General features: G+C 50.9%; 1 protein-coding gene across 3 annotated transcripts in view; it reads right to left on the bottom strand.

The window, feature by feature from the left end:
• Positions 1-12,302, bottom strand: part of Znf710 (zinc finger protein 710) — a 67,241-nt gene extending 54,939 nt beyond the window's left edge. The window contains exon 1 of one of the 3 annotated variants that reach the window (XM_038313513.1): positions 12,141-12,302. The gene's annotated coding sequence lies outside the window, so the exon portion shown is untranslated. Of the gene's footprint in view, positions 1-10,609; positions 11,091-11,149; positions 11,553-12,140 lie in introns of those variants that run through there. The other 2 variants (XM_038313512.1, XM_038313511.1) reach the window with 2 other exon arrangements.
• Positions 12,303-12,532: the final 230 nt, after the last annotated feature.

Here is a 12,532-nt window from a genome sequence, read left to right as displayed (position 1 = left end):
GAAAAAAACCAAAAAAAAAAAAAAAAAAACAAAAAACCCAAACACATGCAGAGCGCCGCCTGTAAGCACCAAGAGCAAACAACCGCCAAGCTCGTATTTTATACCCAGTGAAACTAATTCTTAAATATAATAACATCAAATTTTTAGCCAAGTAGAAACTGAAACTTTCCGACTGAAAAACCATTGCCATAAAATGTTATAATCCTAGGAAGAGCTGAGATGAAGGGGGAAACCTGAGGAAACCAGATGCTGAAGACGAGGAAAAAGACAGCGATGAGCACACACAGCATTTAGAGCAGCTTCCGGGCGGTGAGATGGATCAGAAGCTACGGGACGCCAAGTCTAACAACCTGAACCAGAGCTCACTCATTAGCTCTCACAGGGCAAAACAGAGCCAACCCTCCTAAGTTGTCCCTCGAGTTCTAAGGAGTGAGCGAGTGCTTGAGTGTGCACACACACACACACACACACACACACACACACATACACACATTTTTAGCGGCACTTGTTTTAGTTAGGGTTTTCCATTGCTGAGACACCACGACCACAGCAACTCTTACAAGGGAAACATTTAATCGAGGGGGCTCGCTTACAGTTCGGAGGTTCAGTCGATTATAATCATGGCAGCGTGCAGGTAGACGTGGTGCTGGCTACATCAGAAGGCAACAGGAAATGGTCTGTGACAGTGGGCGGTATCTTGAGCACAGGAGATCTCAAAACCCACCCCCACAGTGACACACTTCCTCCAACGAGGCCATACCTACTCCAACAAAGCCACACCTCCTAATAGAACCTAACAGTGAGTTTATGGGGGACAATTACATTCAAACTACCACAGCAACTAATTTATTTATGGAATTAAAAAAAAGAAAAGAAAGCCGGGAGGTGGTGGCGCACACCTTTAATCCCAGCAGGCGGATCTCTGAGTTCGAGGCCAGCCTGGTCTACAAGAGCTAGTTCCAGCCGGGCGGCGGTGGCGCACGCCTTTAATCCCAGCACTCGGGAGGCAGAGGCAGGCGGATCTCTGTGAGTTCGAGACCAGCCTGGTCTACAAGAGCTAGTTCCAGGACAGGCTCCAAAGCTACAGAGAAACCCTGTCTCAAAAAACCAAAAAAAAAAAAAAAAAAAAAAAAAAAGCTAGTTCCAGGACAGGCTCTAGAAACTACAGGGAAACCCTGTCTCGAAAAAATAAAAAAAAAAAAAAAAAAAAGAAAGAAAAGAAGGTGGGAATGATGTTGTATGCCTTTGAACTCAGCACTCAAGAGGCAGAGGCTGGCATAGCTGTGAATGAGGTCAGCCTGGTCTACACAACAAGCTACATAGTGAGAGCCCCTCTCCAAAAAGAAGCAGGCGGATCTCTGAGTTTGAGACCAGTGTGGTCTACAGAGTGAATTGTAGAACAGTCAGGGCCACACAGAGAAACCCTGTCTTGAAAAACAAAACAAGACAAAAAGACAAATGAATGCTAACGGGGACTACAGTGATTGTACTGTTTGGGGGGGAAGATATAGGGTGTGGCTAAGCACACCTTTAATCCCAGCCAGGTGAGCTTGAGTCTCGCCTAATTTACATACTGAATTCCAAGGAGTCTCAAAAAACGAACAAACAAAAGACAAGACACCAATAATCTCTAAATCTTTTGCAGTCTGTATACGTAAGAAGAAAAAAAAATAGGCCGGGCGGTGGTGGTGCACGCCTTTAATCCCAGTACTAAGGAGGCAGAGGCAGGAGGATCTCTGTGAATTTGAGGCCAGCCTGGTCTACAGAGTTAGTTCCAGGAGAGGCACCAAAGCTACAGAGAAACCTTGTCTTGAAAAACAAAATGAAACAGAAAAATAAAGGAAGGAAGGAGGGAGGGAGGGAGGGAAGGAGGGAGGGAGAGAAAGAAGCCGGACGGTGGTGGTGCACGCCTTTAATCCCAGCACTCGGGAGGCAGAGGCAGGTGGATCTCTGTGAGTTCGAGACCAGCCTGGTCTACAAGAGCTAGCTCCAGGACAGACTCTAAAGCTGCAGAGAAACCCTGTCTCGAAAAACCAAAAAAGGAAAGAAAGAAGGAAGGAAAGAAAGAAAGAAAGAAAGAAAGAAAGAGAGAAAGAGAGAGAGAGAAAGAAAGAGAGAAAGAAAATAGAGCCGCGTTTTTAGGAGGTGTAGACAGGCCTCTACAAGTTTGAGGATGGCTTCATCTGTATACAAGTTCTAGAGCAGCCAGGGCTAGACAATGAGGCCTTGTCTCAAAACAAAACAAGGGGCCGGGGCTGTAGCTTAGTTAGTAGACTGCATGCTAGCACAAAGTGCAGACTTCCACCCTCAGCACATCTGGATGTGGTGGCACATCTGTAATCCCAGCAAAATATCTAAAACCATACCAAACGGCCCGAACTCCTTGTTCTGTCTGAGCATAGTTGTCAGGATGGGTCACAAACCAAAGCAGTCCAGTTGGGGACTGTGTATGGGGGTGTGTGGCCAAGGGGGAGCCCTTACCACTCAGGCTGGACTAGACATGTGGATGAACGCAGAGGACAGTGGCCAAGGTGCCAAAGTGCAGCAAGGACAGGAGAGATGGCAGAAATTGCAGGATCAGAATGAAGGACCAGTGAGAAACCAGACCTAAAGGGCTAGGCTGTCCCTGATAGTAGCCATGTGGAGAGAGTCAGGCAGAAAGGGAAGGAGGGAGGAAGTGGATTCTCGTGGGAATGGAGGGACACAAGAAAGGAGGCAGGACCCAGGGCAGTGGTGGGGCATGCCTGTAATCCCAGCACTCGGGAGGCAACAGCAGGCGGATATCTGTGAGTTCAAGGCCATCCTGGTTTACAGAGCTAGTTCCAGGACAGCTAGGGCTACACAGAGAAATCTTGTCTGGAAACCACCCCCCAAAAAAAAAAAGAAAGAAAAGAAAGGTAACAGGAGACTGGCCTGTCCACAAATGTAGACAGAAACCTGGAACCCAGGATAAGGAAGCCCACTCCTACTGAGGCAACCGGGGGTGAGGGTTAGGGGGTGGTGGCAGCACATGATGGAAGGGCAGGGAAGCAGGCACAGGTTTCCAGCTTGGGCAGGGGTGAACAGGCCCACATCAAGTAGGGGTACAGAGGTACTTAGGCCTCCTTGAGGTCTAAGGCTAATAGAGTCACAACGATAGAACAAAGCACTTGTCAAACGTGACCGTTTGTAGGTCCAGGGTCCAGCATCAGAATCAAAGTGAGATTAACCAACCACACCACTGGCTTCCAAAGGGCACCTACAGTTCTCAAGAGAGCAGCTCGGATGTGCTCAGTACTGGGAAGACTGGTGTGACTGACAGGTAACACCAGCGGTCAAGTTTCCCTCTGTGTTTTCCCAGGCCATGCAGAACTGCCTTCACCACCAGGAAGCTACAACCGTGCCATCATGGGAGGGTGTCGAGGGTGGCACACAGCCACACAACCTCCCCCACCCCCAGACAAACCACATGCAAGGGAGCTGTCACCAGAGTTCTCATCCATGCTTTCCGTAGCTGCCGTTCCAGCCTCGTTCTGACTCTGTCGTTCCTAACCAGGGGTACAGAGGGAAGACAGGCCACGATCTCTTCTGCTTAGTTCTGACTGCTCAGAAAACCCTCACGTTCCCCCACAGCTCTACGCGAACTCCCAGAAATAAACACACAATAGAGCATATATATTTAATACCAGAAACTCGTACAATGGCGGGTGTGAAAGATGAAACCAAAGCCCTCTTAGAGGCCAGCTTACTCCTGATAGTGATTTGACCTCGTTTGCAAACACATGCATACATGCTATAAAGGGAAAAATCATACGAATGAAAATTCAGATAGCTCGGGAAAGAGTAAAAGAGAAGGCAAAGCCTCAGTGCAGGGACAAGGCAGTGGGGGTGGGGGAGGGTCGGGCCTGGGAGCACCACACGTTAATTAGGAGGTAATAAAAGCAGTTATTTCACCTTATGATGCTGCTGACACGCATTTGGCCCAGCTTCGGCTTTAACACCCTTTAATCTGTTCCGTTTGGGGATCTACCCCAATTTCCTCTTACAGCCCCCTCCCCTAATTCAAGGGTGCAACTCTTCAAAGGCTCTGCTTGCGGAATGTTTAGTCTTCAAGGCTGAAGGCATCTCGCTTGCTAATTCTTTGCTTTGCAAATTAGAGGAACTTGGACCCAGTGGTGAAGCGGGATTTCAGGGGCAGTCTGGGAACCTGGCCCCAGCCACTCTCTGTTTCCTTAGGAAAATTCTTCCTATCACACACATGAACAACCAGGAAACACTTACTACGGGGGAGGGCGCCTCGTTACTACCAACAGGATCTCACCCCCATCCCACCTGTGTCCGAGGATGCTCGCTACATATGTCTGGCTGTGTCTAGTGCTTGCTACATGTGACTTCAGCAAAGTTATTCTATTTAAAGGAGCTAATTTAAAGACTGAAACAGAGCTCCCTACAGTAGCACAGGCCCCCGCAATTCAAGCACAGGAAGTACAGGAAGGGGGATTCAGAGTTCGAGGCCAGCTTCAGCTCCACAGCAAGCTGGAGGGCAGCCTGGGCTACAACACTATCTCAATCTCCACCCTCCACAAAAGAAAAAAAAATAAGTAATTAAGCTAATTGGCGGTATATAAAGTACTTATAATTGTGCCCCGGACATAGTAAGTACTGTTGAATCAAAGATCTGGGTGATATCTAGTCACAGTCTGCCTTGGCTATGGAGCAAGGTAAGTTTAAGCCTTGTCTCAAAATAAAAAGAGAGGGTAAGCAAGATGGCTCAGAGTAAGGGTACTGACCAACCATCACGTCTAACAACCCAGGTTCAATCCCCAGGACCCACATGGTGGTAGGAGAAAGGATGCCCACAAATTGTCCTCTGACTGCCACATGCACATACACCCCTCCCCCACACAATCATTTTTTTAAAAATGAAAGTGAAAGAAAAGGGCTACAGCTGTAGCCAGCGGTGACGCTCTCTCTGGCTTTGCACGTAAGAGACCCTGGGTTCTATCGCCAGCAGCTTAGCTTAGACCAGTGGTTCTCAACCTTCCTAAGGCTGCGACCTTGTAATACAGTTCCTTGTGTCATGGTGACCCCAACATACAATTATTTCATTGCTACTTCGTAACTGTAACTTCAGTACTATTCTAAATCGTAATGTAAACATCTAAAATGTGACCCCTGGGTAGGGACAAGACCCACAGGCTGAGAAACACTGTGTCAGAGCCAAGGGCTCCTCTGATGCTAATGAGTAGTCTTCTTCCAAAACACCACATACAAAACCTGCATGGCTCCAGTAAAAACCCCATCCCAACTGCAGGAAATAAAGGACCCTGTCTAGTCCTCCCTGAAATGACTTCAGGGAGCCAGGGACCAAGTTCCCACCCATGAACAACTGAGCAGGTTCCCCGCCCTCCCCCCCTTTAACTTCCACTTCTGGCAGAAACCTTACCTCTCTCTTCCCTAAAGCCCTTTGACCTTGCCAGTTTTCCCTACTTAGGCTCAGTCTCCCTGAGTACAGTCCGTGCCACAAAGCTCCAATACCTCTTACATCTTCCTGATCCATGTCACAAAAGCTCTAAGGGTACTGAGTGCTTTCCTAAAGTGAAAGAGGAGTTCCCCACGGGTGAAAGCTGCAGGGCGCAGCGGTGGAGGCAGTAGTGGCGCTGACCCTGGCCCTCAACAGGCTTGCAAATAGCACAAAGCTCCAAACCTAAAGGTCAGAAACGCCAGAAGGGCCCTGGGAAATTGCCTAATTCCCTGCTACTTGGCAGAGCCGGTGTTCCAGGTCACACCGCCCCTTGCCTGCAAAACTTAATAACCTTCCAGTTCCGGTCTTGTGTCCACCTGTGCCACCTCTGGGGCGCTCTTGTTAAAATGCAGGCTCAGCAAACCTGCCGAGGGGCCCAGGAGTCTGCATTCCTACCAGGGTCCCAGATAATGCTGATGGTGCTGGTACATCAACCACATAGAGAACAGCAAGATTCATGTCCAAGTGAACAGACCAAGCCAGGCCTGGTGAAGTGTGCCTGTAATCCTAACACTGAGGAAGCAGAGGCAGGAGGGTGGCTGCGAGGCAGGAGGGTGGCTGCGAACGTAAGGCAACCAGGGTTTGGTGGCACACGCCTGCAATCCCAGCATTGGGAGCTGCTTGAGGAGGATTGGGTGTTCAAGGCCAGTCTCTCAGCTACACAGCAATTGAGGCCAGCCTTAGTTACTAAAAACAAGCAAACAGAAACCCACCAAGAGGAGAGAGGAGCTGTCAGCAGGATAACTTTGCAGGCTAAGGCACCTGCTGTCAAGCCCCACGACCTGAGTTCAATCCCCCAGGATCCACATGATGGAAGGACAAAATTGTCCTCTGATTCCATACAAGGTGCTATGGCATTCTTGTGCCCAAACGCATATATAATGAAGAAATAAAATGTTTGGGGGATCGAGAGATGGCTTAGCGGTTAAGAGCAAGGGCTGCTCTTCCAGAGGACCCAGGTTCAATTCCCAGCATCCGCATGGCGGTTCACAACCATCTGGAACTGCAGTTCCAGGGGATCCAACACCCTAATGCAGACACGAATGCAGACAAAATAGCAATGCACATAAAATTAAATAAAATCTTTAATAAAAAGAAATAAAATGTTTATAAAGGCTTTTCAGTCAGACGGGTACCAGCTGTCTAAACCTGTGCATTATTACCCAGAGTGCCTTTCTCTTCTTTACTGTTTCTATTTCCAAAGAAAGAAAAGACAACAATGTATACCACCCTAGTTAAAGCCCTCCTTCCCAGTCAGGAGGCTGTTTCCAATGCCCTTTCTTCAGGGACCGTCCCTTCGCTCCTCCCTCCCTAATTATTGCCTCCTATGCCTCTGAACTTTTTCCTTTGAAGCATTTATAATAACTGTAATTAAAGAGTATTTGTGTAATTATTCGTTTAATGTCTGTCTCCCAGACAGACTTCAAGCTCCAGGAGAACGGGTCAGCATAGTGCCTAGAACACCATAGACTGCCCAGACACTGGCAGCTGCGCTGGTCTGGACCACGCTGGGCTAGCAGACTAGCCTGTATGTGTGGGACATCTGGAGATTCCCAAAGCCAATGGTGACCTTTCTTTCGTGTGTGTTCCTATATGTGGGTGCATTTGTGTGTAGGTGCACATACACGTCTGCATGCAAGTGGTGGTGTCCACTTGGTTTTGAGATATGGTCTCCTGGATTAGTTAGGGTGCCTACCCAGTAAGCCCCAGAAACCCTCCTGTCTCCAACTCTCCAATTCTAGAGTTACAAGTATGTACCATGGATTTCATGTGGGTGCTGACCCTCTAACTCTGGTCCTCCTGTTTGCAAGGCAAGCACTTTCCTGCCTGAGCCATTTGCCCAGCCCTCAACAGTACAGTCCTTAGCTTTAAAATTCCCACCAGCGTAAATGTACTCCAATCGGGTAGGGGTGTAGCTCAGTGGTTCTGCACATGTGCAAAACCCTGGATTCAATTCAGGCATCACCCGTGTTCATACATGTGCACATGCATCCTAAATTCTTGTCAGGTACAAAAAATAGTCCTGATCTGGGACTGCTACTGGGGAGTAATTAGAGCCTGAAAAACAAGCCCACCCTTTCAGCCTTCATGGGCCGAGCCATCATCAGGCAGTGAGGACCCTCTCTCTGCGGCAGACTGACAACGTTTTTCTCGGCTTCTCTTCCACTGTCCTTTCAGAAGAACCCAAAAGCTGAAGACCCAGTTCCTTTGTACGAGTAGAGGTCTGGCCACGTTGTTATTGTAGGGAAGCGAAGTCAGAAGCCACTCTGCCTGGCTCAGACACTAGCTAGCTCTGAGGCCCCAGACAAGTGCCTTGACTCCTCTGGGCTGTTTTCCAGGCTACCAAATGAGAGCAACAGCAATGTGTTTGCCTGCACCTGACAAGGACTATGGGAGATTATAGATATAGATATAGATATAGATATATACTTCAGCATAATCCTGGCCCGGAACACCTGACTGTATTATTCTCCCAGAGTCTCCAGTCCAATTCAAAACCTCTCTATTGTTTTGCAGAATTCTCCACCCTGTGGCTCCACCCATTCAGGATCCACTCTTCCCAGCCCCCTCCTGCCTTACCTGTCTGGAGCTTGTGTGAGACAATGAATCACAGCACAACTCTGCAGTTCCCATCAATCACCTCCCTGTCCCTGCCTCTGTGTGTCATTTCTGGGCTACTCCTGGGAGGGCAATGCTTTTCCTAATGCCCAGTACATCATTCAACAAGTATTTATGAAAGGCCAACTGTATATTAGTCTCACATGGGCTTAGCAATGGGCAAAGCAAATAAGCAATAAATAAATCAATAATAAATAGATTGGTAGGGGAAAATCCATGTAGAGCCAAGCTCTCTGCTCCACTAAACAGATATGCTAGCAGATCTAAACCCTGAATGGAGATCAGCTAGCTGAGGCCCTTCCTTCTGTCCCCATTCTTCCCCTCCAGCCAACCCTAAATAAACCACGCACAAGTACAAAGTATGAAGAAAGTATTCCAGATCAAAACCCAGTAATTTAGGGACATCCCGATGACTATGACTAAACTTCCACCCCGCTGAACTGCCAGGGCTTTAAAGAGGTTGGTGTTAAAATAGCAAGCTCTCCTGATAATTGTCCTGGCCTGCCCAGTCCCCCAGAGCAGCAAGGACGGCATACCTAGAAAATAAGGCCTTTTTACCCTGGCCTGCACAGGCACTACAAGCCCCTGGTTGGCGCCATGTCTTCATGGCCATGTTCTCTGAAGGATGTGTGGCCGGGAAGGGAAGCCGTAGCAGCAGTCAAGGTAGAGGCCTTGTGGGAAGTGCTGGGAACAGATCCCGGGGGCTCATGAGTGATACACACACACACACCACACACACACACACACACACCTGCTATTGACTGTTAGGTCAATGGGCGCTCTGTCTTGGATGTTTTTAAGCAGTCTCTGAGATCTTCTAGTTTTGAAGTCAAAGCAATGGTTTGACCATCTTTAACAGAGACCTAGCAGAGGTGGGATCCTTCCCTTTTGCGAACTGAGTGAGCTTGCGTGGGGCCAAGCCCTGGTAAGGCGTGAGGGACCTGTGGGTGACTGCGGCAAAGGAGGAACCTGCACCACCAGTGTGTGGGGAGTGGTGGGCCCCTCACCTGTTTCCTCTGAGATGCAATAGATGCTTCCTTTTAGTTTTCTAACTATTCAGTGGTTCTCAACCTGCCTAAGGGTGCAACCCTTTAATACAGTGTCTCATGCTGTGGTGACCCCCCCAGCCATAAAATTATTTCACTGTTACTTCATAATTGTAATTTGACTACTGTTAAGAATCATGCAGGGCAGTGGTGGCACACGTCTTTACCAGCATGGTCTACAAAAGCTAATTCCAGGACAGCTAGAGCTATTTCACAGAGAAACCCTGTCTCAAAAAACCAAAGAATTGCAATATAGGCCAGGCAAGGGTGGCACACACCTTTAATCTCAGTAGCACTTGGCGGGCAGACAAATCTCTTTGAGTTCATGGCCAGCCTGGTCTACAAAGCTAGTTCCAGGGCAGCTGGGGCTGTTACACAGAGAAACTCGGTCTCGAAAAACCAATAAATAAAAGTTAAAAAGAATAATAATGTAAAATATCTGATATGCAACCCCCAAAGGGGTTAGTTACCCACAGGTAACTTATACCTTCTAGAAACAAGCTATGCCAGAGCAAGGCGTGATGGCACACGCCTAGTCTCAGCACTCGGGAGACAGGAAGATCACCAGTTCAAGGCCAGTCTGGACTATGTAGTGAGACTCAGTCTCAAAAAAGAAGGAAATAGTCGTTAGCTGCTTCCCAAGATCAGCCTTGCTAGAGAGGTTTCTAGGCCACAAGGCAAACCAGAAGCTATGCAAACTCTCTGGTGATGCCCATTACTCTTTCCTCCAACCCAAAAGATGTTCCAGACCTTGTCTGTCTCCTTGTCTCTAGTCAGAGATCCTAAAATAAAATGCCTCGTTGTGACAAAAGAGCACGAAATAAATGCCTCATACACCATGGGCCCAAGGGTCAGCTCAGAACAGCTTGAAGAAGACACACAGCGAGGCAACCGAGAAGTCAGTCTGTCCCCGTGAAACTCACTGAAACTCTTGGCACAATGTCATGCAGGAAACCAGACCAGACTAGAGGAACAAGATAGGATCCACCTGTCCATTTCACCCTACCCCAAGCTCTACCCAGTGCCCTCCCTCAGGCAGCAAAGCCAGCTCCACAAGGTGGCTGGAACTGTGCACCATCAATTCAAGGTTGTGCTCCAAGAACAGCAGGTGCCTGGCACGGGGTTAGGGTGTGGGATGAGAGGGGAGCAGACCAAACCACCGAGCCAAGCTCTCAAAGCTAAGTTTGCTTTGAAACAAGTAAAGAAGCGATGGTCACACGACCTCTCAAAATAAAAACCAGACAGGCCCATCAGCTTTGATAACAATACACTTTCTTAAATCTAAAGACGGTGAAGGACCAGACCTTTTCCCCCTTTCCCACACCAGCTCCCTGAACCTTTGAAGAGCCCTAGTAAGGTGATACAAGCCCTCCCCCGCCCCCTGTTCCCACACACCAGCTCTTCTCTTTGGCAGACATGAACTTTGACTGCTTTTACTTACACCCGCACAAAAGGCAACGCTGAGAGGGCAGCGTCAAAGCTGGCTGGATGACCCCCAACAGCACAAAGTCCTCCTCCCACCTGTGGGGGAGTTTTGTGAGCTTCCGAGGTACCCACAGGGACTAGTTACGGCTTCAGGTGGACAGTGGCGGACAGTTTCCATTGTAAATGGAAAGAAAGACGCCCAGGGTGCCCTTCGAAGATAGGGCACTGGGCCCGCGGGTCAAGTGTCCCCTCACTGGCAGGCTGGCCGCTAAGATTGTGGAGGAACTCCGCAGTGTCCGGGTGAAAACACACCCAGGCTATTGCATGGCCTGGCCGGAACCATCTCGCAGGGCGTAGAGATACATTAATGACCGTTTTGGATTAGTTAAAGGCCACACGAGCACCTCCCTGGCCTCTTAAATCTTCCCAAACTACAGTTTAGACTGGAGGGAAGCAGTTGCAGGGACCATAAAAGTCATCTTAAAAGGCAAGTAAAAAAAAAGAGAGAAGAGAGAGAGAAAAAAAAGAAAAGAAAACCAACAACCCCGCTACGCACGAGTTAGCAAGTCCGCAGCTCGGGGTGGGGGTAACACCGAGGCCGGTTCAGTAGGGTCTGAGAGTCGGGGAAGGAAGACCACCGAATTCTGGGGGCTCCTCGATCTGACGCCGACGATCACGCCCCACAGCTCCGTCCAATTAGGAAAATGACCGCGAGGAGAGGGAGAGGGGGCGGCGAGGAAGGGAGGACGAGCCACGGGAGGCTCCAGACAAGCCATGGGGATCTGCCCACCCTTTCCCTGCACCGGGCGAGCGCCTTCAACAGGTCCGAGCCGGGGCTACCGAGGGCGACCTGGGGCCCGCGGCACCCGGCTGGAGACCCCCATTGACCTCGAGGGGCGCCCGGCACCCCAGCAGCGCGCTGCTCCCTCGCCACCCCCGCTGGCCCGGCCGCGCGGCCACCCCACCGGCTCCCGGAGTAAAAAGTTTGTGGGCAGCCGCAGGGGCGGGGCGGCGAGGGGTGAAACTTTGAGTCCCGGGCCGGGTGCGGGGGGAGCGTCCCCGAGCGCCGCGACACCCACGTGCGGGCCGGAGACCGCCGCCGCCTCCCCGGCCTCCCGCGCCGCCGCCGCGCTTTCCTTTCATTTTGCCTCTCTCTGCCTCTGCTTTTCTCTCTCTCTCTCTCTCTCTCTCTCTCTCTCTCTCTCTCTCTCTCTCTCTCTCTCTCTCTCTCTCTCTCCCTTCGCGCGCTCTCCTCCCTCTCTCTCCTTCCCTTCCCCCCTCTTCATTCCCCCCCCCCCCAGACGCCATCTCTCCCTCTTTCCCCAGCTCTCCCTCTCTCGCTCCAGCTCTCTGGCATGAGGGAATGTGGAAGTGAAAGGAAAAGACGACATGTTTGCAGCGCGGCTGCGGGCCTGCGCGCCGCCGTCCCCGGGGAGAGGCGGGGGGCGGGTCGACCGCGGCCGCAGCGACCCACCCCCGCGCCCCCAGCCACCCCGCCGCGGGCCGCCGGGGGGTTGGCGGGGCCGTGGGCCGCGCGGGACACTCACCCTGGGTCCGGGCGCGGCTCCTGGCGCTGGGGGCCCTCGGCTGGCCGGGGCGGGCGGGCCGGGGGCTCCTGCTGCCCACCGCCCGGGTTGCTGCTGCGCGCCGCCTCCACGCGCGCCCGCCCTGCTCTGCCACCCTCCCTCCGGCTCCTCTCTTTCTCTCTCCCCCTCTCTCTCTCTCCCTCCTGCTCTCTCTCGCGCTCGCTCGCTCGCTCGCTCGCGCTCTCTCCCTCCCTGGAAGAAGGGAATGAGGCAGGGCTGACGTGAAGGGATGCTAAACAGCTCCTCCTAAGCCAGCTCGCAGAGGAAGAGAGACAGAAAAGCAGCCCTTTTATCTCTCTTTTGTTTTCTCACTTCCTTCCACCCCCCCAACACCCCCCTCTTGTCGGCCCAAG

The sequence above is a fragment of the Arvicola amphibius genome, chromosome 12, assembly GCF_903992535.2.
Source record: "Arvicola amphibius chromosome 12, mArvAmp1.2, whole genome shotgun sequence".
NCBI classification, from domain to species: domain Eukaryota; kingdom Metazoa; phylum Chordata; class Mammalia; order Rodentia; family Cricetidae; genus Arvicola; species Arvicola amphibius.
Note: the sequence above shows the minus strand (reverse complement) of the source record. Positions and strands in the feature narration are given on the sequence as shown.